We start from the raw sequence: 26,839 nt of genomic DNA on the forward strand, positions 1-26,839 counted from the left end.
CCACTCCAATTACCAAAGTTTGTCTGAGACGGGATATCTCCATCGACACAAACTTTATAAACTTGAACGAATCTCATTGAAATGGTTAAAAATAATTCCACTTCAAACTACTACTACGCTCCACATCATTGGACTAAATGCTTCATCGGATCATACAATTCACTAGCGAAGAGTTTCGAGAGCCTAAACTAAGTTAAGGTGACGACGAGACCTTAGTCACAAATTGTATTCCAATATTATTTATATTGTTGTCCCTTTCATTCCCTTTGACAGCACAGAGACAACAACAATAATTACACGAAATGTCACTATTAAATTAAGCATTTTTATCGACAACAATTTGCTTGTTATTATGGTTAACATAAAGGCAAACCCTCAGTAAGATGTTAAATGACAATTTATATATTTCGTAAATGTAACTACATTTCATGTACTTCTAAAGTTAATTTTTTTATTTGTCGATTTTTAGTGAATTTGAAGTTCGATTAGAAATTGCCTTAATACGTATGAAGACGGAAATAAGACAAGTAAAGAAAAGGACTTTCCTATTTAATATGTTTAATATTTGTGTACTTTAATTCAAAAACTAATTTAGAATGCAACAGATAACCTATCATCATTTAAACAAAGAAATAAATAATTATCAAAATCGGTATACTAATTTAAAATTAACAAACTAATACATCGGAGTGTACCTTTATTTCTGTGCAGCCGCGCGCCGCAGTAACATTTTCGGCTGCGTGTAGTTTTTATCAAAAAAAATTATAATCAAAAAATGGGACCCATCTGCAAGCACTACCTTTCGATTAAAATATTTTTTATCAAAATCGGAACACCAGGGGCGGAGCTTTGCGGTAACACACATAAAACAATACAGTCGAATTGATAAACTCCTTCTTTTTGAAGTCGGCTAAAAACAAAATTGAAAAAGCTTTTTCCAATGCATATCACATTGCAATACAATAACAGACAAAAGACTTTTTGAGAGAGATTGTTTTTTAAAGAATTGTTTCTGTGAGATTTATGAAATTGAATATCAATGTGTTAACCGACATAAATGACGTAGACGAAATAAAAGGAGCCGTCTTTACTTGTCCTGTGCGTCATTTTCTATTTTTATCTCACAGAAATGCGATCACAGATTCAGTAGATACTAGCTTTTACCCGCGACTCCGTCCGCGCGGAATAAAAAATAGAAAACTGGGTAAAAATTATCCTATGTCCGTTTCCTGGTTCTAAGCTACCTGCCCATCAATTTTCAGTAAAATCGATTCAGCCGTTCTTGAGTTATAAATAGTGTAACTAACACGACTTTCTTTTATATATATAAGATAAGATAAGATTTCATTGTGTATAAATTTTGGAAGATATGGAATTTAGGAAGGTGTAAGTTCCAAATGTTATCCATATGTTTGTCCTTTGACTATGAGATTTAACTACTAAGTATTAACTTTAAATTGTATTGAAATCTTTAATCGAATAAATAATCAGGCGCGAAAAGCCCCAACGGACGTTGTTGACAAATGCTTTCCGGTCAATATTTCACGTAATGTAATATTCGCTCGCGCGAGCGCCACAGCTCCCGACCCGCTTTGACTATAGAGAAATGGACTAGACAAAGACCCGGCGTTGTACTAAATAAAATCTGCCTCTTTTTATGAGAAGTGAGGTAAGGATGACAATCACATATATATATGTATTACGATGATGCTTACATCGTTACATTGACTTCAAAATTTATACACTTGCACAAAACGAGCAAGGAAATAAGCAATAGAAGAACTTGTTGTTCTTTATGAAATTTGACAGAAGGCAATACGTGAGCTTGATTAGTCCTGTCACTTAAAAGTCAAAGTAAGCCCACGCCTTGTAACGACCATTCATATGCAAATTGGAAATCTGCTGGATTTGAAACTTTTTGTCGCGTCGTAAATTCCTTTGTACGCTGTGAACAGTTAATTGCAAGTTTTTGTACAATACATAATATTCAATTTAATATTTCACGTCAAGATTCCTTTTTATTTATTTAACGTAAGCAATACTTTTAATTTTAGCTGTTTACTTAAAATTGAAAATATGTAACCAGTTTTGTGGAAGCATATACTTAAAAAAAAAATCTCCTTTAGTAAATTAACCGACTGTTAAAGCCTAAAAGATATTTTTAATTAAGGCTAACTTTACCTATATTCTAATTTGTTTTATTTTTCGTGTAATATTTTTTTATATTCATACTTCTTAATTAGGAAAATAATTATATATTCTGTGAGCTGTTGTAATATGTATGAAATGTCTAAATAATGGAACAATAAGTGTATTTTCTCGCTAACACAATATTACGGAACCATATTCTTTACTAAATGTTATTTATGTTTCCTACCTTCTTAATGGACTCAAATATACGAATGTAATGAATCCATATAATGTTATTTAAAGAAATATTTAACAATTTACTCCAAATCCGTATTCCGCTATATTATTAAAAAAAAAGGTAAAAGTATAAATATTATATTTGACGTGTAAGAAATAAAATTTGTCAATTCTTATCCTCATCTTCCCCATTATTTAACAAAAGTACTTTAATTTGAAATTTTATAAGTAACCTTTTAAGACGACGAAATTTATATAATTAATAATAATTAAATTGAGAGAAAAAAACATTTTGTTTCCATCATATGTCCTGTTTAAAATGTATCATAGAATCTAACGAGAGAAATTTACATAACGCCATCTCTGTTTGGGAGGCTATATTACAATATAGGATGAGGCTCTTATCCACACTGCGTGATATAAAATCATACTTTTACAAGAATATAAAAAAACTTATAATATTAGCTTAAGTATTATAATAAGTATATGCAAATAACATTTATTAATGTAAAATATTTAAAATAATACTTTGAACTTTACATTATTATTTACAAACTCATATACGGATATAGAAGGTCAATGTATATGCAAAAATTAAATAAAATTATCTCATAATTTAAAGAATCAAAAAGATAATTGCAATTTGTTTAAAAATATTGTTTCCATATTGAAAGCTGTCGCTTGGATAATAGAAATAGAGAAATTATTTGGGCATTTTCAGGATATATCGATAAATGATAAAAGCGGGAAAAATATTATTTATAATAAAGATTATTCAGACCAAAATGGGGTTATGGAGACGCCGAGTTTTGATCCCGGTACCTCTCGCCTGCTAAGCAAGCGCTCTGCCAATTGAGCTACGTCCCCATTTATTCAAACCTTTGAATACTACCATTAAATACTTACGACTAAAGCCTTATTTTGCCATTTATCTCCTTTATTTAACAATAATATTAATAGATATTATATGCTAGATGTGTATTTTAAACTTCCTTACAACATACGTATGTTTCGTATTTACATAAGTATGTTACAAGTTAATATAAAGTGAACTTTTTTTTCGGGGGAAAATCTTCAAAAGATACTCTGCCTTCTAGGGGAGATGCTGGTTTCTGTGACTTGACTCACTAAAGCTCGCTCGTTTGCCATCCTCAAGGGCAACTGGTAAGAGTCCCGGGATGTCCACATGAACGCAACGGGACTACTATAAAGTGAACCTTGAGTCTATAAAGTAATATTTGATCTTGTTCATAACTTAACTGAAAAACAAGATCAACTTCACTACATGCTATAGGGGCATTAAATATCTTTACTTATAATGAAACAACATCGTATACACAATCACGAAAACAAAAACAAAAACATATTGATACTACAGAGATTGTAGAATATTATGTTGGTCGTGGTCAGTTATCAAACATCCCCCAGCCCTGTGTCTGGGAATATCGATCGATGCGATAGGGTTTAATGAAATGTGTACTTTTGTACCCTTCACCTGCACGGAGATAGAGGGAAAAGGAAATACATTTTTTTCACCTTTTCTTTCCTTGTTAGCTTTTAATATAAAGTGATTAAAATCTATTACTTCTATAAAGAACAAATCTTTAATAAGCTTTATTTATAAAATCGTTTATTTATGTATATTCTATATTGTACATAACGTTCAAACATTGCTACGAAATTGCTACGCCACGCTACGTGCAATGATCCGACTTTGCGAATCTTTGTTTATCTCACCCAATAATATGTCCCTTATCGAGTTTGTTTTGAGTCTTTTCTTAATAATGTATTCTTCGCGGGGTAAGTAATTTTAAATTTTACTTATCTTCATAATAAATTATTCTGTAACATTTGTGGGACATGGCAACATTATCCTAAAAATATTTACTCCGCCGTATATACACATACATATATAAATACATACACATAGATAAATGTGTTTTGCAAATAAATGACATATTTCTAATAATGAGCTTTGGAATTATCTTAAAGTAAAATTTAATATGTATCCAATTTACAAATGCTTTACAGTAGATAGCTATTGTAAAGTTGCGACGATACATTAAAAGCTTTATGTATGAGGAGAAATTTTTGTTGATCGTTCGGGTTTCGTTTCCGGCAGAAGTTCGTGTATCATCGGGTACAAAGCTCTCCAACTATTCGATATTTCATTACTTAATAGCAAGCAGTCGTGGCCGAGCGGTTAAGGCGTTTGACTAGAAATCAGATTCCCTCTGGGAGCGCAGGTTCAAATCCTGCCGACTGCGAACTTATTTTGCATGCGTTTTTACATTTTTAAATAAATAAAATCAACACCTTATGAATATTTAAAAGTTATCAAAGTGCATCAATAATTCGCTTACATAACTCGCTTTCAACTTCTTATGTATAGTTTTATAGATAGATTTATAGATATTTAATAATTATCATTGAACACGAAGATACAAACATATGCAGAGTTTAACATGAAAATTTTGTCATTTGTTGACAGTGACGAATAACTACAACAGGACTTTTAGATATCATTTTGTAGAAACTTCAGTTTTATGTGACTAGTAGCGCGACATTACATTTTGCTTGTCATGCAGTGCAATTCGACGGTTAGATGTAGTATGTGCTACGTCAAACGTGCTACGTAATACTGCTACGAGAATGTTGAGCACGCTACGAACTTACGAACCAATAGCACTGAGTCAACGTATTCATACGTTGGATACCTATTTAACATGAACACTGTTTGTAGATTATTGTTTCTCATAGGATTGTAAAGTTTCTAGTTTATTAAAAGAAATATTTACCTTATTTTACTTAAGACAATTTACATTAATATTTTATAATTCTTGTTTTTAAAATTTATGCGGAATTTAACAACAAAAATATAAATAGGGATTCAATTTGTTATATTAAGATTGAAAAGGCTGTCTTAATATTATGCAATTGCTACCTAAGTGAATATATATTGACTTAATCGCTTTTTGTAAATATACTTGTCACTATGAACCAAAACTTTTACTAAGCGTTAATTTCTTAGACCAAAATCCTTGTATAAAGAACATTGTCATTTCTGTTTAATGAAAGAAAATGAGAGAGATGAGTATATATTTATAAAGGAATTTGGTCTCAGATCCAACGATCAATTGGTTTTAATCCGTGCTGTTACAACTACAACGTCAACCATTGAGTTCTGTAGCTGCTTTTAAAATTTAACAAAATTTTGTTATTAATTACAAAGATAAAAATACTTTTGTAAAAGGTAAAAAAAAAAGATTCATGGCAATTGCGACTCAGCTAAGCATTAGTCAAATTTATCTGTAGCGCTTGCTTGCAAAGGTTAACGGCCACTCATAATTTAAAACTCACACAACAAATTTAAAAAAAAATCCGTGAGTCTCGAGTTAGTAACATTCCTATATTACATTATTTTGTATATTATACTATCTGTCGCCCGCGACTCCGTCCGCGCGCAGTAAAAAAAACTAAATGGGGGGGGGGTTATGAAAAATAGATGTTGGCCGATTCTCAGACCTACTGAATATGCTCACAAAATTTCATGAGAATCGGTCAAGCCGTTTCAGAGGAGTTCAAGTTCGAACCCCGTGACACGAGAATTTTATATATAAGAAGTAACTAAACGAGCATTGTAGGTAACTAAATTAGCAAAAAATAAACCATAAATACCATAAATTTATGCCACAGATACGAAAATATTTATTTAGAAAATATAAAATGTGTTTTATTATTACAAACTGTGTATAACGAATATTATTTATACTCGCATGAATACAAGCCACATCGTAAAGTGCCACAAGTGCCATTCTAATGTCATACCAGTTTCTTTTTAGCTGAAGTTCGTGTAAAATCAGTTTCAAATTGCACGTACTATCCAATATTTTATTACTAAATAGCAAGCAGTCGTGGCCGAGCGGTTAAGGCGTTTGACTAGAAATCAGATTCCCTCTGGGAGCGCAGGTTCAAATCCTGCCGACTGCGAAGTAATTACAACAATTTTGGTTTTATTTTTATGTATGTTAAAATCAGTATAAATTTAAATAAATAATTGTCATTGTCAAATAATTATGTATCCTAAATTAAGCCAGCCTTTTTACACAATAGCTTTTTCTGGTGGTAGCAAGGAAGGTTTTACGACAGAAAGGACACAAAAAACACAGTTTTATAAATAACTTTATTGCAGTCAAAACATTCTGGAACAATAATTTAGTTACATTCGGATAAAATTTAATAAACAGTCCAGTTCCAAATACTTACTTCAAGATACACATACTACTTTAATATTGTTATAAGGACCCTTATAAGAGTTTAATATAATTTTTACCGTAATTTAACTTCGTATAGTGAATTAAATATATCCAAGTATAGAAAAAGCTACAGATAATAAACTAAATGGAAACGAATAGAATGATTTAAACTTTGATTTATTACGTCATAAGACACAAAGTTCACAAAGGTTTATTAGAACAGGGATGTTATTAGATGCGAAATATTCTCTGCAGTTCATAAATTACCTAAAATTTAATCAACAACAGATGTGCAATACATCGCAATGTTCTAACTTCCAAAACAATATGATAAGGGAAAACTACATTTAAAATTACAACTAAGAAAAATTAATGTGACATTTGATTTGTCAGTGATTAAGGGAAAAAATACACGGATAGATTTGCACTGCATCGTCGTCAATCGCTTATTGTCTACTGCATTGAAAATATGTCAAGTTACTTAACCTAGCAAATAGCTTCGCCAACTTCGCTAGGGTTTAACTACGTGAATAACTGCCGTATCGATCGCTTTGGGGATAATGATGACGCTAGAGTATAGGGTAAAGGCGGGATAGATGCCCCACTTTTTGGAATATACTCCTAATTTAAAAAATATTAATTTTATATAAATAGTGTTTATTAATATAGCTAGTTTAATTCTTTATCTTTTACTATGATTTGTCTTTTTGGGCCTATAAATGACAGATTTTGCAGATTTTAGCTTTTTGTGGACCTCGATTTTTGAGGATAGATGCCTTCCCGTATGGATAGTTGCCCCACCATGAAAATACTAACAAGGATAGATGCCTGCGGCGCGGGATACATGCCCTTCATACTGTAAAATTATAATATTTATAACATTTTATTTGTGTCTTTGTCTTTTTTATTTATAATGAAAAGCATCTTGCAGTTTTTAAAATCTTTTAATTGTCATCTATACAATTTAATTCTAATTATGAGATCAAATAAAATTATCATACCTAGTAAATTTCTAACATCATTTATTCAACAAAAAAACAGAAATTCTAAATTCTTATTATAACTTATTAGTTATTAAGTTTCAACACGCGTATTCATAAAAGCCTTTACCTAAAAAAAAAAAAAAATACACAAAAAGATCTTCATCTTATAATTCTACTGAAATGATACTTAACCGGATAGAGCTTTTCCACATCTTGAGCAATAATTTCTGAAGAATGTATGCAGTTCGTATTGAGACTTCGTATGTTTATAATTTTCAAAACATTCTGTGCAGTTATCTTTGTTTGTATCTTTAGGCTTATGCTGTTCATCTCTTTTAGTTCTCTTTACCGGCAAGCAACCTTTAGTTTTCTTCCCCTTAATTTGTATTTTTGTCCAATTCCTCGAAAGCTGACTGTAATTGTTCTCTAGTCCAAGAACATATTCGAGCTCGGACTCCTTCCTTTCTTTTGTATTTTCGTGGCATAGTTCTGCTACAATCAGTAAAAAGTCTAAATATAAATATACATAAACACATATAAAATATAGTAGAACATAAAAATATGTTCAAAGCGCATTCAATACAACTTGGTGAATGGAGGGATAGATGCCCCTAGGGGCACCTATACCGCAGAAAATCAGGGCATCTATCCTTTTTGATAGGGATAGATGCCCAAGTAGTTTTTAAATAAATAAAAAACAAAAGAGCTACTATTTCCACCTAGATGCATACTTGATGAATCAGTATATTAACGTAATAAAAAATATAACGGAATTAATAACTACTTATAAAGATATACAACAGCAAATACTTACCTTTAAAACTTTGACGTGTTTGTTAAGTTCGCCGCGGACATAAATCCACAAATAAGCGAAATGCATCTTCACCGCACCACGGCTCATTGCTAACTAAGGTGCAGGGTACCTGCGGCTCTTAGTTATACTATTGATTTTTAGTCGCGAGTTTGGGAAGTTAGGTTTTATGAAAATGAGGCATCTATCCCACTGAGGCATCTATCTCGCCTTTACCCTACGTACATTATGAATGCTGTATGAATAAATACATCGAGTATTACCTTGTTATTTAAACAGTATTTTAACGTCGATTTTTCATACAAAATCTACTTAAAGTTACGTCTTATATAACCATGAAAAAATATCGATCATGTATATATTATATCATTTTTTTATTAAATTACGTTTGTTTCCGGAAAGGAATTGTTTAAACAGCAATTAATAGTATATGAGTAATTACAAAATATCCCTTTTAATATAAAAATTACAGGAATTTATTCTGAAAAATGTATTTTTTTTTCAGTGAGTATTCATCATTCCGACACAGAATTCGCCTTTTATTTCTAGCATGAAATAAACAATGTAACAAAGATGGAACAAAATCTAAAGAAGTTTAATATTTTAAAGAGAGAACGCATAAATAAAAGAACAAAGTCAACCATCTCACTGTTCAACTGTCGTCCTATCAAGTGTGAAAGAGAAAAATGTTAACAATTTGCATCGGAATTGACGTAATCAAAACAGAATCCGTACTTAACGCAGCAAAAAACGTTAACTCGAGCGTAAAGTTTAACGAATATTGTAGTACGTTTTAATAAAACAAAAGAAACGGCTTTCCTTGTTGGAGAATATTAAATTTCCTTTTGTAATTCCTTATTTATTTTGCGCATGCCATATTACAATACTCTATATACATAAATATATGTAAATCTATACATGTACTGTGTGTACTATATTCCTGTACAACTCCAAAATCGATTTAACTCTTCATGTGTGTCAAATTGGTTTTCTAAATCTTATCTATATATATAAAAGAAAGTCGTGTATTTATAACTCAAGAACGGCTGAATCAATTTGACTGAAAAAGCTACCTGAGCTTAGAACCAGGAAACGGACACAGGATAATTTTTACCCCGTTTTATATTTTTTATTCCGCGCGGACGGAGTCGCGGGTAAAAGCTAGTAGTTTATATTTACACACAAAACTTAAAAAAGGTAATCTATAATATGCCCGTGTGCATCAGGAACCTTCTCCTCAAAGTCCCTTCAGAATCGGTCCACCTGTTTCGAAGATTACCGGAAAAAACGCAGCCCTGCGGACAAACATACAGACACACAGTTAAAAAAAATCCCTTATCAGTAACACAAATACATCACGTGTATGAAATGTGTGTGAATATTTTACATAATACGTAATAATGAAACCTCGTTTACTGAATGTGAAACAAAACATCTAATAACTAAGTCTGCAACATAAAGCATTATAACACGAAACATAATGCACTTACCATGTATTTCAAATCTGTTTTACGTGGAAAATCAGGGGGCCTAGTACGAACGTAATCGACACAATCTGTACATGTTTTATCGTTATACTTTACGCCCGATAAGGCGCTGTACAAAATCTAATACGAATTTTATCGATGCAGCTACGAACTCGATTCGTGATAGACCCTCTGAATGCTTCACATTGCTATTAAAATACCTTAGGGTAAAGCGAACCAACATTACATGATTGAGCAATTGTTACTCTCGATTCTAATTTTATGAGAACTAGAGCAACAATTACACACAACCACGTGAATACCACGTAATGAATGCACACTGATATGGTATTAACTGTTTTATCTTTATAGCATGTTAGTCGAATAAAATACTTTTTTTTGTACAATCCTACTGCAATTAAAGTTGTATTAAGACATATTGTGGTCTCTTTTTTGTCAAGGGAAATGGAAGGGATGACAATTTGTATTATTACATGTGTATTGACAATGAAAATCCACAATCATGTTGCGGTCGTTTCATATGCAAATCTTGATTGTTATCAACGCAACGTAACTTTTTTGTATAGATGTACGTATTATACTTTGTCAGTTTGCGAAATTACTATACTATAATTGACTAAAAAAAAAGGAAAAAATAGGAAAATAATTTAAAGACAGTCTTAATTCAGTCAAAATATCTAACTTCGAAATAATTGCTTGACTTTTAAGACTTTTTTAAAACAAACAATTTACCTATGTAATTAGCTTCTTGGCTGCAAGAAAGAAATTTAAAGCGTCTTTGTTATTTTTAAATGATAATTACAGCATTGAATTAGTATTTAATGTAAAAGGTATAAGGAAAATTGGTGGCGCAAAGCAAAGTTAATTGGTGTTCTACCTCGCTGACCGTCACTAGAACTCCAGACTACTACAACAAAGAGAAGGACTTTAAATGGAAAACTCTCTTTAATTAGAAAGATCAGACGAAATTCAAATCTTAAACATTTTTTCACAGTATATTTAAAAACGATAATGAAAAATAATGATCATTAAACTGGAGCGATGGAGATGCAATGGTGTGGAAAATTAAAAGTTTTTTTTTTTTTTACTATTAGAAAAATCGATTTGTGCTCAATGCTACAATTTGCTACGCAGTTTGTTCAACATCGATTCACACTACGAGCTATGGATTATGTTTACCTACGTTCTACGTTCTAAATGCTACACCACTTTTTACGATTTACGCGCTAAGTTTTACAAACTTCGGAATAAACGCAAAGCGCTATGTGCTACGAGTGTAGCGCTTCGCTTTACGTTCGTAGACATTCGTAGACAGGCTTCGGTACAGTGACAATAACTAACACTATATAATAACTAAGAATACAATATGTTCCAAATACAATTAAAATCTTAAGATCTTAATATTTGTCATTGAACTGTATTAGATGACTAATTAGCAAAGGTTATCTTTTTTCCCGAACTTTTTCGTCTTTATAAATACGAGAGCGGATTATCCTGTTATTGCTTCTTAAAAATAAGCCTCCATTTGAAAAGGGTTACTTCCCTTCTCGATTTACTAATAGCGTAAGTTAACAGAAAGAAAGCTGCGTCTATTAATCTATATATAATTAAGTTACTTATTACTTTATCAAGGGTATTATAATCAATAGTACATAATACATTTAGACTAATTTACGCAACCATTGAACATCTCTGATTTTGATAGTTACATAAAAAGGTATATATACAGTTATGTAATTAGAACGTTTAAATTTCTAAGACTTTATATTCTCAGTTTTACAACTGTTACTTGAAAATGCAATTAATTCACAGTTCCATTGTTTTGTAGTGCTCGCCGTAGCCGACAACTGCGCGGGAAAGTCGCCATTTTACTTTACAAGTTTCTGGCAACGACGTCCTCTAGTGGACAATGCAAGGTTAAAGAATAAAATACGTAGCTGTAGATTGTAATCACAATACTGTTTGTACATACGATATAAAATAAAAACAAAAAAACGATAATATTGTGATTTATTTGATAGTTAATAATAGAATAATCACACATTGATGAATTTCACGCTAATATATTTTTTAATTATCACTTAAGGGGCTTACTTCTAGTAAACAATGCGGAGATTGTAGGAAAATGAAGGTTTTCTTGAAAGCTCTAAATAGAGCCTCCGTGGCGCAATCGGCCAGCGCGTTCGGCTGTTAACCGAGAGGTTGGTGGTTCGAACCCACCCGGAGGCGAATTCTTTACTGTTTTTAGTTTATTTTAAAAAATACATAGTTAAATCTCATAAACTTTGGACTCAATTAAATAAATTAGTATTTTGTTTAAATGATCTCATTTAAATATATTCGTCAGACAAGATTCTTGTAACTTATTCTGGAGTCTACTTAGACTGTGAAATACCAAACACCATAACAAACTGGGGATACATAAAAATCGAAGAACACGTTAAATATCAAAATTGTCAATTCGCTTTATGTACAGACCATCTCAATAGCCATACATTAATAAGTACATGGATACGTTAAATACCCTCGAAAATTATTAACCCTTCATATAAAAATTAAAATAGAAAAAACAATATTGATAGTAAACATTACAGTACTAGCTTTTGACCGCGAATCCGTCCGCGCGTAATTAAAAAAAAAAATAACAAGTAGCCTATGTGTTCTTCCTGATTATGTTCTACATCTGTGTCAAATTTCATTAAAATCCGGTCAGCCGTTTCGGAGATAACTAAACAAAAATCAATCCATCTAAACTTTCGCATTTATAATATTAGTAAGGTTTACTCAAAATGTGATCAATATGTACTGTGTTATGTATCATTAAATTCAAACATCTATTAGCTATTAGCTATACCACTGCCGACAAGTACAGAAAAAAACTTGAGAGGTGTCAAGGGACACCCGGATAGAACGAAGTTCCTTTCAATTAATTAGTGAAGGAACCAATGTTTATTCTATGCATAAAAAAACTTAAGTCTTCACAAGAAGTACATTTTATTTCTATGCATTTTCGTTATATATTGTCACGTTGTTGCCATGGTGATATAGCAAAAAGTGTCGTGACAACTTTTCGTAAGAATTTTTTCCGTCTAGCCCCCTTTCACAACGCGCGATAAGGAACTTCGTTCCAATAAACTTTATTTAAAGCGACCTCTGTTGGTCACAATTTTGTATCGTATGAACTTAACAGAACTTGATATATTACACACACAGTTACAGATTCGTTTATTTTAACTGAAATTATATTAACTTGGTACTTAACAAATGGATATGCAAGAAATGTAACTTAGATTTATATATCTAATATTAAGGATAAAATAACTAGTTACATTTTCGTAAAATAAATGCTTCATACTTTTGATTTTAAACTATTTACTTTATACTTAACTATAGCAAAGTTTCTTGCCATTGATTTAACAACAAATAAAACATGAACATACCATTTATATTTATTTTAACTGATTGAATGATGTTTATATGAAAAAACGTAGAAATGCTTCGCTGTTTTTAATTGATTCCAGGGGTATTTGATAACCAACTTCATATCAGAGTTATTTCAGCGTCGACCAGAAAACGAATGAGAAATAAATGAAACGGCATCTGTATTTAAATTAGTTTTCATATTTTATTTACACAAATGACTTTTATGAAAAAATATTGCAATATATATTAGCGTAAATTTTACTTCTTACTAATTATAAATGCTGTTGAATTTTGGATGTGTAATTTTAACTAATGAATTTGATGAAATTTAGTAATTAAAATAATTATAATTTTACATTTTACAAAAGAAAACGATTGGTAAAAGAATTTAAAAAAGTAAAGCGTTCTATTTTTGGTTTGAATATATTCTTTTATATTCAACCTCTTTGCTAATTCTATATACTCGTATGTATATATATATATATATATATATATATATATATATATATATATATATATATATATATATCATGTCATATCAAACAAGTCATTAATGTCATCTGTGCCAAATTACATCAATGTATGGATGTATGGATGATGTTTGTTAAAAGGTATATTCAGAAATTTGGCATAGATGTAGATCATATTCGGGAAGGTACTTAAGCTACTTATTAAGTTTTTTTTTTATTTCGCGCGGAATGAATCGCAGGCGACAGTTAGTATTCCATAAACATGACGAAGGCTTGCCGTAATATCTGAATTCATGCCTTTTTTCCACATATCTTTCACACAATTCATTAATACTTTCCCCAGTCTTACTTATATAGTTTTTATCTACAAAAGTAGGTCTTATAGACCTAGTAATATTTAAATGATGTTTTGGAAGAAATTTACTTTATTCTTAGCGTTGTAAAGCTAAGAATCTCTGATAGTTATAGTTCGAAAAAATTAATCGGAGGTACCTGCTGAGGTCCTTAACAGATCTGTGCCAAATTTTTTCCAACATGTAGAAAGGTAAATCCTAAACCACAACACTAACAAGGTAACACAAACGACGCTATTCAAATGGTACGACGTAAACATTACTGATAAGATTTGTTATTTGCATTCTAAGCGGCTAAACTGTGTCACTGGAATGCATTCACTAAATAACTACATTATTCCACCAAATAGTAATGTCTTCACTTGAATATAATAAATGAGAAATAAGGGCCGACGTACACGTTCAGCCTTGACCAGTCAGTAGCAGCGTTTAGCAATCATTGTTAAATTTATATAAAACCTTCACCGTATACGGATCGCTTTTTGCTTCCATCACTAAAAAGCTATCGGGTTGTTGTAAAGATTCTATTGTAGTCACATTTACAATCAAATAATTAAATTGAGCGTCGGTGGCTCAGGGGTTAAGCACATGACTTGCAATCTGTAGATTCTGGGTTCGGATCCCGCCATGTACCAATACATTTTTCAAGTTTCGATTTACAAATGTACATTTATCCGACCTTCTTACGGTGAAGGAAAAAATGATCCAATATGCACATATCTGAGAAGAAATTCAAAGATATGTGTGAAGTCAACCAACCCGCACTTGGCCAGCGTGGTTGACTATAGCCTAGTCACCCCTAACTTGGAACGTATAGTGAGCTGATGATGTTGATGAATTAAATCTGAATAAGATTATAAATGCGAAAGATTAGATGTATGTATTGATAGATGTTTTTTGGAAGGTATCTCCGAAACGGCTCAATAGATCTTGATGAAATTTTGTATAGATGTAGAACATAGTCTGGAAGAACACATGGGCTATTTAGTATTATGTTTACTCCGCAGGGACGGAGTTTAGGGCGACAGCTAGTATAACATACAAATAATGTAGCAATATATTGAATGGTTGAAACGCAGAGATGATAAACATAAAACGTTAATTTTTGTTTATGAATATGTCATGATATATCCTGGCAGTATCGTTATTTTCATAAATAGTCAGATGTCGAAAGCATTGCACGAATACGTCGCAATTAGATTGACAAACTGTCTTGTTATGTGAACATGAATTTATGCATGTCATTCATGTTGGCGCGTATTGACGATTTCGGAAAATACGTTTCTGGTATTGAAAATTTTTAAAAACATGAAAGAATATATATATATATATATATATATATAATTTTGACGGAACTCTGACGGGAATGTTGCTCTGCGGGCATATTATGGGCTACTTTTTTATTTCTACGCTGACAAAGTCGAGGGCGACCGCTAGTTATTTTACAAAATCCTCGATAAAATCAAAACTTTAAAAGCAAGTACCCAAGCACTAAAAGTTCTGGCTAAGATCCAGCGCCTTTTGTATTTCGTATTGTTTACTTCTACCTGAGATAAGGCACTATTTCCCGGCCGTCGTATGCCGGTTACAGATAAAACTTTTAAGAACATGACTCTAAAGAAAATATTATTAGCTTAACAGTTTAAAAAGAATAACCGTAACCATAAGCGAGAGAATACACGTCAAATTAATTACCGTAATATTTGCCTGCTTTTTTTTAATTACGAGCATAAGTGGATATTTAAGTGGTTTTCATTTTCGAAGCACTCGTAAAAAGTCATCCTATAATTCATTACATTCCCTTTAATAAAACAGAGACATTAGGACAAATTTCATGGTGATAGCACGAAATACGTATATTATTTTCAAATTGTATTAGTTAACAGTTTCCGTTATTTTCAACTTTGTAGATACTGTCTGAAGGACGTGTGGTATTGACAAATATTACCATCTCACACATTATCTTTGTAAAAATAGAGACCATATGTGTTAATACAAATGTCAAGAGTAGATAAACTATGATCACCTATGTCACTTGATAATGAATTCAGTTTCAACTAAGAAGCAATAAAAGCAAAAAAATTAATGGCAATGAGGGTAATTAAATGATAGACAAGGATTAGTTGAAGCTTGATCTACGCCCTGAGGGTTACGCCTTGCTGATAAGACTAACTAGCTTTTGCTCCCAACTTTATTTGAGTGAAATAAAAAAAAAACTGTACTGTAATGTACTTTTGTGGCTTTTTTATGTCATAAAAAATATATATCATATAATTGTTGACCAATATTATATTTCCATTTATATTTGAAATATAAGTATTATGGTATAACTAAATATAGTAAAAAATATATCCAATACAGTTTTGTTTAAAAACCTTAAATTCTAATATATGTATAATTTTATACAAAAATGAGATGTAAAAAATACACCCTGTATAACCAATCAAAAATATAAAATAAATATGGACAAAGTCAAACATTTGCTCATATTACAGTAGATGTCTCGACCAATTTCATAACGTTATATTATATAATACACACTTGTTGTTACAACCCTAGATAAATGAATGAGAATTAGATACGACAGCCCTAAAATAACACAAGACGGTTAGCCTTGTTAACATTGTTAAGAAAACAGCTGCAATATAAGTATAAATAACACTAATCAAAGAAACCATAAACTTAGACCATGAGTTGACATTCCAAGAACAAAAATATTTTCTATTAATTAAAAAGAAGTACATAAATAATTTTCAAGTACAGAAATAAATAAATAATTTCAGTAAAATCAACCAAAACATCTTTGAATGGTCGAATTTCCAATGAGCGATAACTGTTTCAAATTATTTCTGGTATTAAAGCACTTTATAGTAAGAAAATTGTCTTGAAAAGTTTACTAGAATTACGATTGATACAATTTTAATTATAACATTAAAGATGTTGTTAAGTTACATTCCAATGCCGTAACATTTATATTGATTTTTTTTTAAATTAGATATATGATCATTTACTTTAATACTAGCGTTGTAACAGTGGAAATAAACACAACAAACAGAAAATAATATATAATTAACAAGTGATCTCAAAGTATGACGCAATTTCGGTAAATGTTCCTAGGCAATATGTACTTATTTATTGAAATTTATCTTAAACTTATATCTCCACTATATAAAAAAAAAGATTATATATATAACAGAGGTCGCGCACGACTTCGTCAGAGCAGAATTTAAAAAAAAGTCGCCTATCTAGCTATCTAGCCTAGTCTAGCTATGCTGAAGATTACCCGGAACAAACGCAACCTTGCTGATAGACATGTACAGAGAGACAAAAATTAGAAAAAAAAATAGTTTTTCATTATCATTATCGCAAATACAACATGAGTACGAAATGTGAAATGTTTTTCTATATTCCATACAGACACCAATTTTATTAATGTACCAGCTGTTGTCCGTGTGGAATAAAAAAAAACGTAATATTTTTTTTTCTATTACAAGGTGGCAAACGAGCAATCGGCCACGTGAATTCGACGAAATGGCGAAGCGACCGCTGCCCATAGACATTCGCAATTGCAGATGCGTTGCCTACCCTCAATCGACGAAGGAGGAGCCGCACAAAAAGAGAATATTTAACCTTCCTATGCATCTCCTTCTCCATCAAATCCTAAAAAGAAAGAGTACTAAAATTAAGTCTTCAGCACCATACTCATCAGACGAAACGCGGATTTACTTCCACTTCACGTCTGTCTTCTGTGTGGTCGTGGTATTGGTCACCGAGCGAGCCGGACAATTCGTGCAACTGATGTTCTACAATAAGTAGCTTATGTGTTTTTCTCGACTATGTTTTACATCTGTACCAAATTTCATCAAGATCCGTTTAGCCGTTCCGGAGATACCTTCAAACAAACATCCATCTATCTAAACTTCGGCATTAGTATTAGAAAAATAAGGTAACATAGTATTAGTAAGATATGTTGAATTGATATGTCACACGTGTCACGGCGTTGGAGTTCTGAAGTAAAAAAAATACTTCAACTAAATATATTTTGCAGTCTCTTCCAAAGCTATTCATCTTGTGATGTGTTAATACGCAGCACCCACATTCTAAAGCATAACGCTTGTACGTATAATTTTGTACTTAAGCTGTCCATACCATAGATGTAACCGTTTATTTATATCTCTCCCAACCACCTAATACTTTGTCAGTTTTTTTATTGTTATTATACTTATGTACTTAATTTCACATACATTGTACAATTTTTTTTTCAGCTTTTACAGTTAAAGGTCAGTAATCAGGTTAGCAACATATTGACCAAAATGTTTCCAACACTAATTAAAAAAAATGTTATTGTTTTTTTATTTGAATGTGATGGTTGTTTTTTTTTTCTTAACATGTTTGGCAGTGGACTTAGACAGTTATAAGACACTATTAATAATTTTTCATTTTATGCAACTTAATATTTTTTTCGTAATTCGGAACGTGATATGAAATTCTGCGAACATTTAAGTATATTTCGAAATAAACAATAACAAATATAACACACAATGGAATGGACAGGTTTCGTTTTACTTGTATTATTAAGAGTTGGTTAATCAAAGAGCTCTTTGTTCACATAAAACTCAGGATAAAGTCGAGCAACCTTTTTATTCCTACACGTGTTTATACACTGATATAACTTTTATTGTCTTTTATCTTTTTTAAGGCTACACGTCCAATATCAATATTGAAAAATGCAATGTGGAAATTTTGAATTAGACGAAAAACATTCAAATGCAATAAATAAAAATTAATGAGTTTGCGTAACTTAGGCCTAATTTCAGTCTTTTTCTGTTCGTTTTGGAAGGAGGAAACACGCTCTTTCTGTACGTCCCTTCTGCTGTCTATCAACGGTAAGCAACACATCGACAATTTGTTGAAGATCTATGGGCAGCGACCGTTTCGCCTTTTTAGCGAAATCAGGTGGCTTGCTCGTTTGCCACCTTATGCTATAAAAACCAACGCTTCGTCTGAAGGGAAATAGGTTTCAAATATTTAAGATTCCACACTCAGACGTTAAGTGGTCACTAAGGACTCCCTTAGTGTAGATTAAATTTATGAAATACACTAAGGAACTGCTTAATTAATTATTAAACAGCTCTCAGTATGTGATATTTTATGATATGATAGATCGTATTTGTCTTTTCTCATAAGATTTTCTTGCGTTGTCGTTTTATTTTTTACCTTTGATAGTTCTTACGTAATAAAATAAAAGAGGATGATATTTTTTGTCACAATACTACAAAGGGACGTTTTTCGTTGGACGACCGATCCATCGATCACAATAGAAGTTCTATGAGTGGGAGAACCTTTTAAGGCGGCCGAAACTCTCAACGGAAGACAGCCATCGTGTTTACAATAAATTATTTCCACATTTTTTTATAAAAGAAAACAAATGTATAAATGTTTTAATTTTTCAAACTCAAAGTTCTTAAGAGAACGTTGTGTAGGTATTTCCTTTATAGAATTATTAAGGCATTTATTTCATACTTTATTTAGATCTGTATTATTAGATAAAGTTAGTTATGTACAACCAATGTGATTTCCTCTAAAGATTCAATCATTTTCAATTACTATAATACGATAATTCATAAATCTTTATTGTTCTTTTTTTTTTCTTTTTTTTTTATAGGGACTTTGGTTCTTATGAACACGTCAGTACCATAGGAAACATTATTATTCTTAAATAAATAACAACTAAATAAAAACAGGTTTTATCTGTTTAGCTAATCTTTTTCATTTTCAACTGATATTTAAATTTGGAACACGTCATGCCATCTAGAGATACGAGCTAAGGTTTTGCACTGATGTTGTCTTTTCAATTTAAATCTGTTGCTATGAGATGGCGCTAAAAAAACCTTATATATATACAACTTATATTAAAATACAACAGGAATTAAAATTAATAATAAATTATTGAAGCTATTTCCGAGTAAATGAAAAAAAATATTTATCTCACAAGAAGAATAAAATGTTACTAGTGCATTCAAGTTATCAGTATAGACATAAAATGAACCATACATGATAGTACAGTAGTACAGCCAGTCACTAATGGCCGCCCGCCCATTGGCCGCCATTTAAAATGAACTGTCATGTCAAAGGAAACGATCAATAACACATCGGCGTTCCTCCCTTGTTTTTTTAGTACGTACCTGAAGTTTGAACTGTGTTCCGTTCTAATTATAAAAAAATACTATAAGTTGTTTTAGAAATGCCTTAGGTTTTTAATCAATGCATTAGCGGATTTAAGTTGCTACAGGTGAGTGTTGTCGAGGAATATTTAAAAAAAAATGAAAAAAAAATATATGGCTATAGACACTTATTTAAATTTTAAAAGTATTAAACTATTTTATTTTATTTAAAATATATCGAAAAAAAAAATTATCGAAATTATAATGTTCACTAACTATGGCCCGCGACTTTGTCCGCGCGGAATAAAAAAACTACTTAACTAACTTAAGCTTATGTATTTTTCCAGACTATGTTCTATATCCATGCCAAATTTCATTGAAATCCTTTGACTCATTCATTTTGACTCATTTAGTATAAATAAATCTATCAATATAAGGTTTTTCATTCATAACATTAGTAAGTTTAGTTATTATTATTTGAAACACTTTCGTGAAAGAACAATAGTTAATACATAGTTTAGTATTGATAATAAAATCCCATTTTTTTTTTTCAGATCTGAAGTTAATTAACAAGTGGCTGGTTTTATAAAAGTAACTGGTTGAAAAGAAAAGAAAGAAAACATGTCTTACTATGCAAAGCCTACTCCCCTGGCAGGACTCTCTTTTGTTACTCCTCGGCTACCACCAAGGCAAAATATCTTGTATAAATTACTGTTTTACTTTTTTATATCAATTAAAATACTGAATAATCTGTTGGCTGATCATCGGAGATAAACATTATGAATATGGCTAGCCCAATCTAATATATGTACAATCCAGAAGAATTTCCTACCCCAAGGCTTGGTAACAAGCAGTAGTTTGTGTAAACATGTCCTTATATTCAATTTGATGTTCACACTCTTACTAGAAAATGTATTAAAACATTGCTCCTATCAGTTTTTGTAATTTATAGCAGCAAGTTTATTTAATTCTATTATTAAAAATAAAGTGTAAATGTAATAATGTGAAGTTTGAAAATAATTAAACCTGGATGTAACAGAGAATGGTGCCAAAGAACAAATAAAGTAGAAAAGTTCACACATGTTAATTTGAAAAGTTAATGACAGCAAGAAGAATTGTGGAACAATTTACTAACACTCCGACAAAGTGCTCGGCGGCCCATAACTCAATACAAACAATCCTTTACCACTACTCTCTAGGAAAGTCAAAATGAAAATTCAGCATGATTATCTGTAAACTTTTTAAATTATAACTTATTTTACAGTTTAATTTTTAGTGAAAGATTGTAAGTGGCCATCTTTTTTTAAATAAAAAGTAAACATTTAAACTACATTCATCTTAAACAAATGTAAAATGTTTTTATAAAACAACTTTTTTATTCTTAATCTATATTCTATACTAATATCTGCAAGTGTGAATAGTCCTACTAATTTATCTGGCCAAGTATGAGTGACACTGTTATATCTGTTAGCTCTTTCAGAAAATACATCAATCATATAAAATGACCAAACACAAAACACTTACTGCACTTGCCAAATAACTTTGTTGTACTATATTTTGTTGATGTCCGTTGATGTACTTATGTATGCTTATTATCCCCCATGTAATAGTACCCCATAAATTGACTATCAATAAAATGATGTTGGTGTTTTATTTTTCTCTTACTTGTATTAAATTTTAAAAGTGTATTCTTTGCGTTATCTTTAAAAATTCTGAAAGAAGAATGTGTTTTTGTAAAGACAGTGGAAACTGGGCTTCTATGCAATAATTTAGTCTAACTATATAGCCCAATCAAAATTCGTTTTTTAAATGCCCGATTGTGATTAATTACCTACTAAAATGATAGCGGACAAAAATATTAAAACTGAAAACCAATAAGCCCAACAGTTTTCCCTATGAGGCTAAGAATCGAATAAAATCCCTTTATAAATTATTCAAGCCAATTACGTTCGAGAATGTTTTACAAGAAAGTTTCCAATAAGAACATAACACGAGTACTATTCCTTATGTTAATAATCCCTACACCGGTATATTATAAGATATCAAACGAGCAAGCGGTCACCTGAATTCGCCGAAATAGCGAAGCGACCGCTGCCCATAGATATCCGCAAATCTTGCGTTGCCTACCTTTAATCAACGTCGGAGGGGCTTAGAAATAGGATATTTCCCCTCCCTAGGCGTCACCTCCTCCTTCAAATCCCTTCCCTTTCTTGATAAGAAAAGGGTGGGAAAGGATGAAATTTTTAGTTATACCATTAATGTTACAATATAACAAAAGGGAATAGGGGATGAAAATTTGTATAGGAGTATATGATGTTTATGTGAATATTTTGTAAGTTTAATAATATGTTTTGTTGTAATTTTTTATAAGTTTAAGTAAAATACATCAACAACAACTAAATTCACGCCCGCAATCCAGAGGGGTAGGCAGAGACCAAGAACCTACGTTTGACGCGGTCCTGGCACACCTCTCTCTATGTCTACATCCATACATTAACGCATAGCACATCGGTTAAGTTAAATAATAATTAATTTAAAAAATGCTACCCGAAAACAGTATTTCACGCGGACGAAGTCGCGGGCACAACTAATATGTATATAAAGGTTAAACAGTTATTTCAGAAAACTAAACATGTTTCTTCTTTGAGTATTTTAACGGAATTAATTTATTATAACATACTTCAATCTTAAGAAAATAATAGTGACATTCCTAATTTAAATTTATTTAAACATACTACAAAAAACCAAGTAGGTCAGAATTATCAAAAGAGTATGTATATTCTGAGATTACCAATCAACAAAATTCACGAAAAAGTACGTAAACAAACAAATGCGACAAGTGCCGAAAGGCCGCGCACGTAATGCGTGTCTCGCGCCGCGCATTTGGAACTCTCAGCCGTCGTAAAGTTCCGTTTGTATCTCTGTTATAAAAGTAGCTGAAACAGAAGCAGAAACGGATGTTGAAAAGCGCGCGGAACTTCCGCACTTGCGGAAACAGAAACAGAGATCCGTTCACTAACGAGTACATAAAATCACGAGTAGATAATAGCCCACATTCAACACGAATACGCCACTTTTTGAGCAACTGTAAACTGTTAAAAACACTTTTTTACTCGTGCTCGATTTTCTTTACCTTTTCCAAACTCGTGCGTTCTCTTTCCCAACGGTCAAAATAATGTATCTAATAAAAAGAAAAAACCAACCACGAAGTTTTTACAAAAATAAAATCATTGAAGTTTTTATGATTCATGCAAATATTTCTAAAAAGAAGCTCCTAATTTGTTACGATATCAGATTTATTGATTTGATTCAATGAATAGGTTAGTTTTCATTTTATTTCCTCTCATTAAATTTCGGTTCCATTTCATATCAATAAAAATAATCTACTGAAGACTTGGCTGTTTGGGCATAGTTCCCTTTGCCTACCCAGAATGGGTGAAGAAAACAAAAAAAAACTCTGTTCATATTCTTTTACGGTTGGCGCCATTTTCCGAACATTTTCGTTAGTTGAGTTAATTGTGTTTTGTGTGTATTAAATTGCTTTCGACTAACAACTGAAATAATTTATCCTTTAGTCTCTTTAAATTATAAGAGAGTAAAAAGTAAGTAGTGTTGAAATAATTTTATCGATACATATAATATCGTAATGAATTGTCATTAAATACTTTAAAATATACGAGTACCTACATAAAAATTAAGAGATAATTTTTCATTGAATACGTAGGTACATATATAAAATTTGTTAAGCCGAATTTTTTAAACCTTTTTATGATACTTAAATGTAAAAAAAAAATACACGAATGTATGGTATAATTATATCAAAAATCAATTCTTATACATTTCACCACCAATATCTCTTATTAACATGTTAAGTAAGCAACACTACACTATAGCTGTTATATTTAAACTTTAACTTGACACTTGCTGAAATTGACTCATTAGTTAATTAACACTCCTGAAAAGTAAAACTTTTTAGTTTAAAGTTTTGTATCTATTTTTACTGAATTTTTCCTTTATTAGTACGCGTTATTTTGTGAACACACATTTTACAATTTAACGATATATTTATTGGTAAGATTACTTTCTTGCTAATTAAAATTGTAACATTGCTGTGTTTGAATTTTTTTAGTAAGAAACAAAGAGGTAAGCAGTTTTATAATTTATTTAATCATTTTTTGTAGTTAAACTTGTATTCTTTAATTGAAAAAAAAATAGTCGATTAGATAAATATTATACTCAAAGTACGTTGTTTAAGGAATATTTTTCTTTTTTTTTTTAAATTCGTAAATTGGCCGTTATTTTTTTAATTTATCTTAAGCAATAAATTTACGTATCAGTCAGAAAAGAAATTCATGTGATATCCTATTTAGCCATCTCCTAGTGATGTTTTTGTGATTTTTCCAAAAAATCTCTCACCCTTTAGCGACTCGCGCGATTTTTTTGAAGATATCCTAATAAAATATATGAACGATTTTTACAGATGCCGGCTAATATTTTGAAAAGGAAACGCAGAGTTTCACAAAATTTAAAAGAATCCAATTCACAGATTAATGGGAAAGGCAACAGAATGGACACAACTTCCAAAGATTTTCATCGCATTTCCAAAGGTTTTGATTTGCAAAACAAAAATACTAAAGGTATGAGAAAAGTTTTTTTTTCTTTAGATTCTCAAAATGGTATAGTTATAAATAAAAAGAAACAAATTCGATACAGTGGGTGGGTGAACAAGTATTTGTGACAATCGCCTTCGTGTCGTCAATGTCAATTATGAAAAAAATAGTAAAAGAATTTTAGTTTTACTTAAGGCCCGATAGGGAGTCACGCTGCACAAATTTTAGTATAATTTTTTCGATTATAATACGATGGCGATTATCGCAAACATTAATGCCAGACTGTAGATGTATTAGATGTATTACTTTAGTATGCCAGACGCAGCCGGGCTCTCAATTTAACTATGACGGCACTGATTTAGTTTTTTGATTCTGCGCTGAAATCGCGGGCATCAGCTTTTATATGTAACAAGCTTTTACCCGCGACTCCGTCCGCGCGGAATATAAAATAGAAAACGGGGTAAAAATTATCCTATGTCCGTTTCCTGGTTCTAAGCTACCTGCCCACCAATTTTCAGTCAAATCGATTCAGCCGTTCTTGAGTTATAAATAGTGTAACTAACACGACTTTCTTTTATATATATAGATATAAGATGAAAGTAGCTTGATAGTCTATTTTCAACCTTTTTTCAGAACAAGACTTCCACGAAGATCATGCGCTGGTCGCTTTAAAAGAAAATGACGAAAAATGGCTGACACATTTCTTGCTGACCGAATTAGATGATTTGTTCATTAGTTCACAGAAAGAAATGGAAGAAAAACATGCTGAAAAATTAAGGAAACTAGTTGAAAAGAAACAACTTGAAAAGAAAAAAGTAGAAGAGAAAAGAGTTGAAAAGAAACGAGTTGAAAAGAAAAGAGTTGAAAAGAATCAAATGGCAAAGAAAAAACTTGAAAGGAAACGAGTTGAAAATAAAAAAGTTGTAAAGAAACATGTTAAAAATAAAAAAGTTGAAAGGAAACCAGCTAAACGGACACAAAAGAAACAAGTGGAAAGGTATCCAATTATAAGGAGACGAGATCTTTATTGGTTTCCATTGCCCGCAGCTGTAGGTAGTCCAGAATATAACATTCGGATTGAGGAAGTTTTAGACTCGATAAAAAAACATGTCAAAACCGATGATATAGTCGAGTTACCACAGGACAAAGAGGGTGAATTGCCTGTCATACGTTTTAATATTTTCGAATACTTCTTGTCAATTGGTCAGGATAACAAAATCGTAGACAAGAAAAATATACCAATTTTTTAAAACCCACTTAGGAGTGAAAACAAAATATTTTAATACTGTTTGATTACAAGATTTTTCTATAACGTTGTATTTCTTTAAACACAACATAACACATGTTGTACCCTCGTTACATTCACGACTAAAATGTTTTAAGTTTAATTTTTTATGTTTAAACCGTTGTCTTTTTATTAAGTTTCAATAGATTTTCTCGTGTTATTCATTAAAAAAATACTTAAGGTTTTTACTAAATAAAGAAGTTTTAAAAATTGACTTTCATTTGCCTCAATTGCTTATGTCCTTACTATATTTAATGTTCATTCAAAAGTTTAGAGTTGTATGGATATGTTATGTGGAGTAACATTTTGTCCGAGTGTGCGAACGGGTGCTTCAAAAGCTCCCGTTCGTTCTCCCTAAAGTTTGTTTGTGTGCGAAAGGGGACGTTTCATCTATCTCTCGTACAGAAGCTTTTTATTCGTGTGTATTACAGCCGGTACACATTGGCCGTTTTAAAGCGTGCGCATTGAACGGCCGTTAATAACTATACTATGTTCTCCTATCCAACCTCGTGCAACACTTGATAATCCGCACTCTGGATGTTTATAGGTGGTGACAGGATGTATCAGGAGTCGCTGCTAATGTTATTTCTAAGGCTAATAGCATATATCATTGGAAAGCACATTACTAAA

The 26,839-nt window shown here is 31.3% G+C and overlaps 3 non-coding genes across 3 annotated transcripts; all 3 read left to right on the forward strand.

Annotated features, from left to right (window-relative positions):
* Positions 1-4,552: 4,552 nt before the first annotated feature.
* On the forward strand, positions 4,553-4,634 carry Trnas-aga. Its single transcript has one exon. It is a non-coding gene; the product is annotated as a tRNA-Ser (tRNA).
* Positions 4,635-6,275: 1,641 nt separating this feature from the next.
* Trnas-aga lies at positions 6,276-6,357 on the forward strand. The gene has a single exon. It is a non-coding gene; the product is annotated as a tRNA-Ser (tRNA).
* Positions 6,358-12,059: 5,702 nt separating this feature from the next.
* Positions 12,060-12,133, forward strand: Trnan-guu. Its single transcript has one exon. It is a non-coding gene; the product is annotated as a tRNA-Asn (tRNA).
* The last annotated feature ends 14,706 nt before the right edge of the window (positions 12,134-26,839 follow it).

This window comes from Papilio machaon, chromosome Z (assembly GCF_912999745.1).
Source record: "Papilio machaon chromosome Z, ilPapMach1.1, whole genome shotgun sequence".
NCBI lineage: Eukaryota > Metazoa > Arthropoda > Insecta > Lepidoptera > Papilionidae > Papilio > Papilio machaon.